At 37.6% G+C, this 6,400-nt stretch overlaps 1 protein-coding gene and 1 long non-coding RNA gene across 8 annotated transcripts in view; one reads left to right on the forward strand and one right to left on the reverse strand.

Annotated features, from left to right (window-relative positions):
* The window catches only part of LOC107195778, a 47,257-nt gene extending 46,690 nt beyond the window's left edge, over positions 1 to 567 (reverse strand). For both annotated transcript variants that reach the window (XR_003046726.1, XR_001517019.2), the window contains exon 1: positions 439 to 567. This is a non-coding gene — a long non-coding RNA (uncharacterized LOC107195778). The remainder of the gene's footprint in view (positions 1 to 438) is intronic.
* Positions 525 to 6,400, forward strand: part of RFESD (Rieske Fe-S domain containing) — an 8,972-nt gene continuing 3,096 nt past the window's right edge. For 2 of the 6 annotated variants that reach the window (XM_015590426.2, XM_015590429.2), the window contains exons 1-2: positions 525 to 663; positions 2,891 to 3,074. The gene's annotated coding sequence lies outside the window, so the exon portion shown is untranslated. The other 4 variants (XM_025047870.1, XM_015590427.2, XM_006913230.3 and 1 more) reach the window with 4 other exon arrangements.

Below are 6,400 nucleotides of genomic sequence, written 5' to 3' on the forward strand. Positions count from 1 at the left end.
GAGGTGGTTTTTTTTTAATTCAGAGAAGTATAAAGAGAAAAAAAAGTTGCAAAGTTCAAAATATGAAAGTGAAAATCTTACACTACCCCAAGCAACCACTAAATTTTTTTTTAAGAAAAAGATTACGTACATACTTACAAGTTGGTATCTCGAGAAATAATTTTTCACGCTAAAGAGAGCACACTACACATAGTATTTTATAGCTACAAGCAGTTCGTATGTCTACACGGTATTTCATTTGACCATTCTCCTGTTGATGATCACTTTAGCTATTCTCATTCCTTCCTGCAATAAACATCTTTATTACATGCACTGTGACTAACTTTTGCAAATATTTTTATAGGTAAATTCCTAGAAGTGAGATCGCTGAGTGCACTGAATATTTGGACAAATGTGGTGAGATTGACAAATATCTAAAAATAAATTGATGCCACCTACGATTGTCAAACACAGGATTAAGACTGTCAGTCCTAGCGGAACGTGGTTGGTCAGCGGCCGCGGTCAGGTGGGGTATCCTGGGGCGGAAGCTCTGGGGTCACGTGGGCGACTTCGCCCCGCCTGGCGGAGGCTCAGCGAGGTGGCCACAGACCTGGCTCACGCAGTAGCATCACGCGGGGTTCGCGACGGGCCGCTCTCGCCAACGCGGAACCAGACTGGCGGAAGGTAAGTTCTGTTCTCGCCGCGGGGTTGGGCGGCCGGGCGGGGGCGGGGCTCCCGGGGCTGCTGCTTCCGGCCGGACGGCAGGCTGGGCTCAGACTTCCGGCGACGGCGGCCACAGTATCTGCCCTCTAGAGCCAGGTCAGGCGTCTGCTGTGTGGCCTTTGCCCTCAACCCTTCTGAGTCACAGTGAGGCCCACCGAGCTTGTTCATTTTGATCTGGACCGCACCCCGGACCTGCCGCCTCACTGGGGCAGGCGGGGCGGTTTTAACAAACTTTCCTGGCATTCGTGCGCTCTAGGGTCTAAGGCATAAAAACTGTTCCAGGGTCTCTACAGCCCCGCTGCCCTAGATATTCATCTCCTGAAGTGTGCAGGTGGAACTATCATCATCTGGACAGCCCCGTTCATTCGTCTCTGTGGTTACTGAGCACCCACCAGTCCAACAACTGCAGACTGGCTTTACCGAAATATTCACCACAGCTTGATGTGCCCATAAACTATTAGAGCTGGAAGGACCTTAGCGAAGGCAGCTAACATGATTGGGGCGTTTCCCATGATCAGGTCCTGTTCTATACACTTGATTTGTAGTGAAGCATTAATTCTTCACCACAGCCTTATAGCTGTAGCAGGCCTTTCTTAACTGCAGCACAGCGAAATTAAGACACTTGCCCCAGATCATGCATAGGGAGAATTCAAACCCATATGAGTTCACCTAGTGATCATGGATCGTAGATGATGGTAGCAGATTCCAGAATGGCTACGTGACTATTAATTATTGGGGAAGTATTTAGTTTAAAACCTTTGTTGATACGACTTTTGCACATTAGTGTTCCTAATTTTAAATTCAGACCATATTTGGTGATATATATGGTAAGGTACACACACACACATCTTTGCTATAAGGTTTGGTACCTTCAAGATAGTTTATGCGCAGGCTACATCTTTTTATAAATCCATGGACGCTACTTAGATGAAATGTTTGGGATTTATATACCAATATTCACAAATTTAGACTCGTAAGATCTGGATTTGAATCTTGACTGCTACTTTGGAGTTTGGGTAAGCTCTTGTTTCTGTTTTTGTTTTTTGTTTTTAAAAAGAGCCCTTTACCCTTAGTTTTCTCATCTGGAAAATAGGTGTAATACTCCTTGGGGTCCCGAAAGGATCATTGAGCTCATATATGCAAAGTCCAAGCAGTTGGCACTCACTCACTGAAGGGTGGCTAGTTTTATCTATTATTCTGCCATCCAAAGAGATGGTATAAAACTACTATCTAAGGCATTCCTCTTCTCTGAACCTAAAAGCAAGGGTGACACACCCTGGAGCTATGCATTCTGATAATGTGTAGGCCAAGTCCCCAGACTTAGGAAAAGCAGTTTCTTTAGTGCTCAAGAAGAATAACAAGTTACTTCCTTTAATTTCATGTTTCTTTTGTCTCCAGTGTCTTATGGAAACTTGTTATGTTTTTTTTTTTAAATTCAACCTAAATGGATTCTAAACACTGGAAGGTATCTCATAGAGACCGGTATCCATTTAGCTAATTTGTAATTTTATGAGATGTTAACACTTTTAGATGTTAACTAATTTTAGGCATGGGTCAAAAAATATTTCTTGAAGAGAACTGTGGAAAAAGTTTTAAATTTTTTGGAAGTTTTCTTCATCTAGCCTGCAAACTGAGTAAGCTGTTTAATTTTTCACTCACTTTGATTCAGTTAAGGTTCTACTATCTAAAAGTCAATTCAAAATAGAGGAAATGTGTGGGAGCATATGAATAGTGCATCAAAGTAATAGTAATTAATATGAACATATTGACTCTTATTGTCTGGATCATATTTATATTATTTAAGAATAATATGGGTGCTAGTTATAAATAGTTACCAGATATGATTAATAGAACCATTTATGATGCATATAGGGAACAATTATTTGAAGGGTGAGATAATAGTTTCCTAAGCAAAATGAAAGACTGTAATCATAGTTCTCTGAAACCTTTATCATTTAGCCTCAGCTTTCTTTGCTTATGTCTTATCAGCCTCTGCAAAGTTCACTACAGTTTTCTTTGGTTGAGGGCAAACCCTGCAGACTGTTATGTTCTAAGAGACTGAAACTTGAGGGAGGATTATATTTGGTTCTCATTTATTTGGGAGCTGGGGAGAACTTATTTAACGTTTGATACTACTCCACATCTCATGTATTTTGTTACTTGCTTGATACTAGTATTTCTTTTCTAGTTTTTGCCTGGAAAATGAAAAGAGAAATACTCATTTCCTCCTCTAGTGCCAAGTTTTGAAATAAGGTGTACAAAATTCTCAAAGAGTCCATTCATGATCTATGAACAGGCACATTCTCTGAAGATAAGAGTTCCATTTTATCCCTTTTTCTTGGATTTTGGATCATTTGTTACATAATTATAAGGTAGGATACAACTTAAATATTGAAAAAGTAATTTTAAATATAAGACTAAATGTAGTATTTTGAGACATTTAAGAAAAATTTTGTTTACTATCCCCTTGTTTTTCTTTATAAATTTACTCTATATACATGTATACATGAATAATATATAGTTTGGTTTTGCCTGTTTTTGCTCTTGATAAAAATGGAAGCATACTATGAAGTCTTAAATATTTTTTTCATTTACATTTTTAAAAATCCAACTTGGGGTAGCCATATTTTCACTGCTACATAGCAGTTCATTTAATAAATATTAAAATTATCCATTCTACAGTTTATTTTGAGTTATTTCCTGTCTAATTGGTTGTAACCATTCTTGTGCATGTCTCCCAGTGTATCTGTGCATGTTTCTCTGTAATACCAAAGGTGGGATTATTGAGTCATAAGTATGTTTAACTTTACTAGGTTATGCCAAACTGTGGTAGCACTAATTGATGTCATCACTATCAGTTGCCCCATATCCTTGCCAAGACTTGGTATAATTTTTGCCTGTTTGTTAGATAGAAAATAGTATTCCATTTGTAACTTTGCTTTGCATTTTGCATTTTTCTACTAATGAGGTTGAGCATCCTTACATGTGATTAGTGGCCATTCAGAGTTCCCCTTCTATGAAATGTTTGTTCCTGTCTTTTGCTCATTTTCCTATGGTTATTTGGCATTTTCTTTCTGGTTTATAGGCGTTCTTATATATTCTAAATCTTAATCCTTTATTGGTTATATGTGTTGCAAATTCCATATTTCTTTCCTTTTCTTCATATTATTTCCCCCATTCAGTTCATCTGTTCCCATTTTTCTTATCATTATTGCCCCTCTGTCTGTTCTGTCACAAAATGTGATAAAGCCCACACGTCCAACACTGTGGAGGTAAATACTACCACCTGAGCAATTTGTGAACTTTGGGTAGTTCCCAAACTGTTTTGAGATATACTAATCCAGCCTCTTGTCAGTCATGGCTAATCCAGATAATCATGACCATCATCCTCCTTGCCTTTTCTTTAAAACACTATATTTTTGCATTTTTTTGTGAAACTTTTTTAAAAAGCATATGTTATTTTTACAATCCTTTTAAAAAGTAGGTTGAGCAAAGATTAGCAATGCAAACTTCAGAGTACAAATTTGACATCTCTGCAATTCACACCTAAGTTGTACAAACCTAAAACCTGGGAGCTATCTTATTTATGTTTTTTACTTTAGCTCCTTCATTCCAGTATATCAACCCAACCTCTATACCTCACTCAAGTTTCCTCACTGTAAAATTAAAATACCTTTTTTTTATAGTAATATGTTGTAGGGATTAAATGAGTTAATAAAGTCTTAAAATGGTACCTGACATGTAGTTAACACAATATAATTGTAGCTACTGCTGTTATTACTGTTATTATTATTATTACTTTTTCTCCCCCACAGAGTCAATACCCTAGTCCTAGCCACCATCTTCTTTCCCAAGGACCTCTGCAATAGCTTTCTGATTTCTGTGCATCCATTCGTTCTCCACACAGCCAGGACTTTCTTTTAAAAGATCATGTTCACCATTTCCTGCTTTATACCCTGCAAGTGCCTTCCCATTGCTTAGAATAAAATCTCCACACACTGCTGCATGACCTGGTTCTTGTCTGTTTGTCATTATACTCCAGTCTCTTTTCTGTTCCTCAGACTAACCAAGCCTTTTTTTCCTTTCCTTTAGGCATCTGTACTTGCTGTTCTTATATCCTGGAGTTATCTTCCTTCAGCTCTTAGCATGTCTAGTTCATTTGTATTTTTCAAGTTTCAGCTCAACTGTCATCTGAGTCACCTTACTAGCCCATTCTTTTGCAAAATGGCTTCCCTCTGTTTCTCTCATACATTTCATTTTCTTCATGGCTCTTATGATAGTGTATAATTATCTTATTTGTATATATTTTTTTTATTATTGGTTTCACCAACTAGAATGTAATTTCTAGAAAGCAGAGACTTTATCTGTTTAACTTCCTTAAAATGCTAGTCACATAGTGGGTGTTCAGAAAATATTTATCAAATGAATGATCATCTCTAACAAGGAAGGAGAACTTTGCAGGAGAATTCAAAGATCCACAGTTGAAAGTTTTCTTTTTATTTTGTAATGCTGCTATGCTAAAAATTATTGTCAGTAGCCACTCCTTGAGAATTTTGCCTGCTTAATTTTTCAAACGTATATTCCTCCCTAAATAGATTACAAAGAAATTTGTCCATTAGTGTCCCAAAGATAAAATTAGATTGTGATTAGATGTTACCATAAATCTTTAATTTCTGCCATACAATAAAGGAGTTGAAGTAGCCCTGCTCCAAGATGATGGTCCAGGTACATACAGAATGCCTGAATTTTGTAGGCAGCCTCTGTCCTGTCCACCCATATTCTGGGGTAAGCTTGCTTTGTGCCTTTGCAGAGCTGGATAGTGTCCAGATGGTTAAAGATTCCCATTCTCCACCAGAGGGCAGAAATCATGCAGGGATAGCCAATAGTGTAATTATTAGGAAATAAAAGAAAAAAGCAAAACCCTTTGGTCTCAGTTTCTGTCTTGTGATTTTCATTTTATTACATGCAAAGAGTCAAAATATGCTCTTGCCTAAGGGAGGAGGCTCTTGCCACCCCTAAGGTTATACATGGTTCTTTACACTTTCTGAAAAGCATGGACTGCCACGATCTCTATCCTGATAGGGAAGAAAAGCAGGAATATTTCCAGAAACTTTGGAACAAACTGTGATAAGAAAAGAGTAGAAATAACAGGATAGATTTGAGATTAGAAGTAGAAAAGGATAAATATAGAAATTCTTGAAAAGCAAGATTTATAGTTTTATTCAGAAACTATCAGAGAAATAAAAATTCCCCCATGTGGGAGGCCCTCAGGGAAATCTTCTACATGGGGCCTGAATCCCCTGACACTGATGCATCTTAATGTTTCTTTCTCAAGTGGAACTAATGGACTGTGACTCTGAAAAGTATATAGAAGGTCTCTATGAAAGGTTGCTCTCTAAGAAATAGGCTGTGCTGAGAAAAACTATATTTAGGATAGTTGCAAATTTTCTACTAAAACTTTGTTTAGAAATATGAGTTTATATACTTCTATAAATTAATTGAAGAGAACGTCATCTCTTTGAATGCCCAAATAAGGCAGAAGAAAGTAATGGCAATTTCTCATTTTAAAAAGTGAAAGGTATCCATATCTATCCCTTTCTGCTAGAATAGTAATCTGGTTGACCTGTAAGAGCTAGCTGCCTACTCCTGGCAAAACCAAGTGAGCCACCTTAGTCAAAAGGTCCAAGACTATTCAGAC

Source organism: Pteropus alecto, unplaced genomic scaffold (genome assembly GCF_000325575.1).
Source record: "Pteropus alecto unplaced genomic scaffold, ASM32557v1 scaffold20, whole genome shotgun sequence".
Classification (NCBI taxonomy): Eukaryota; Metazoa; Chordata; class Mammalia; order Chiroptera; family Pteropodidae; genus Pteropus; species Pteropus alecto.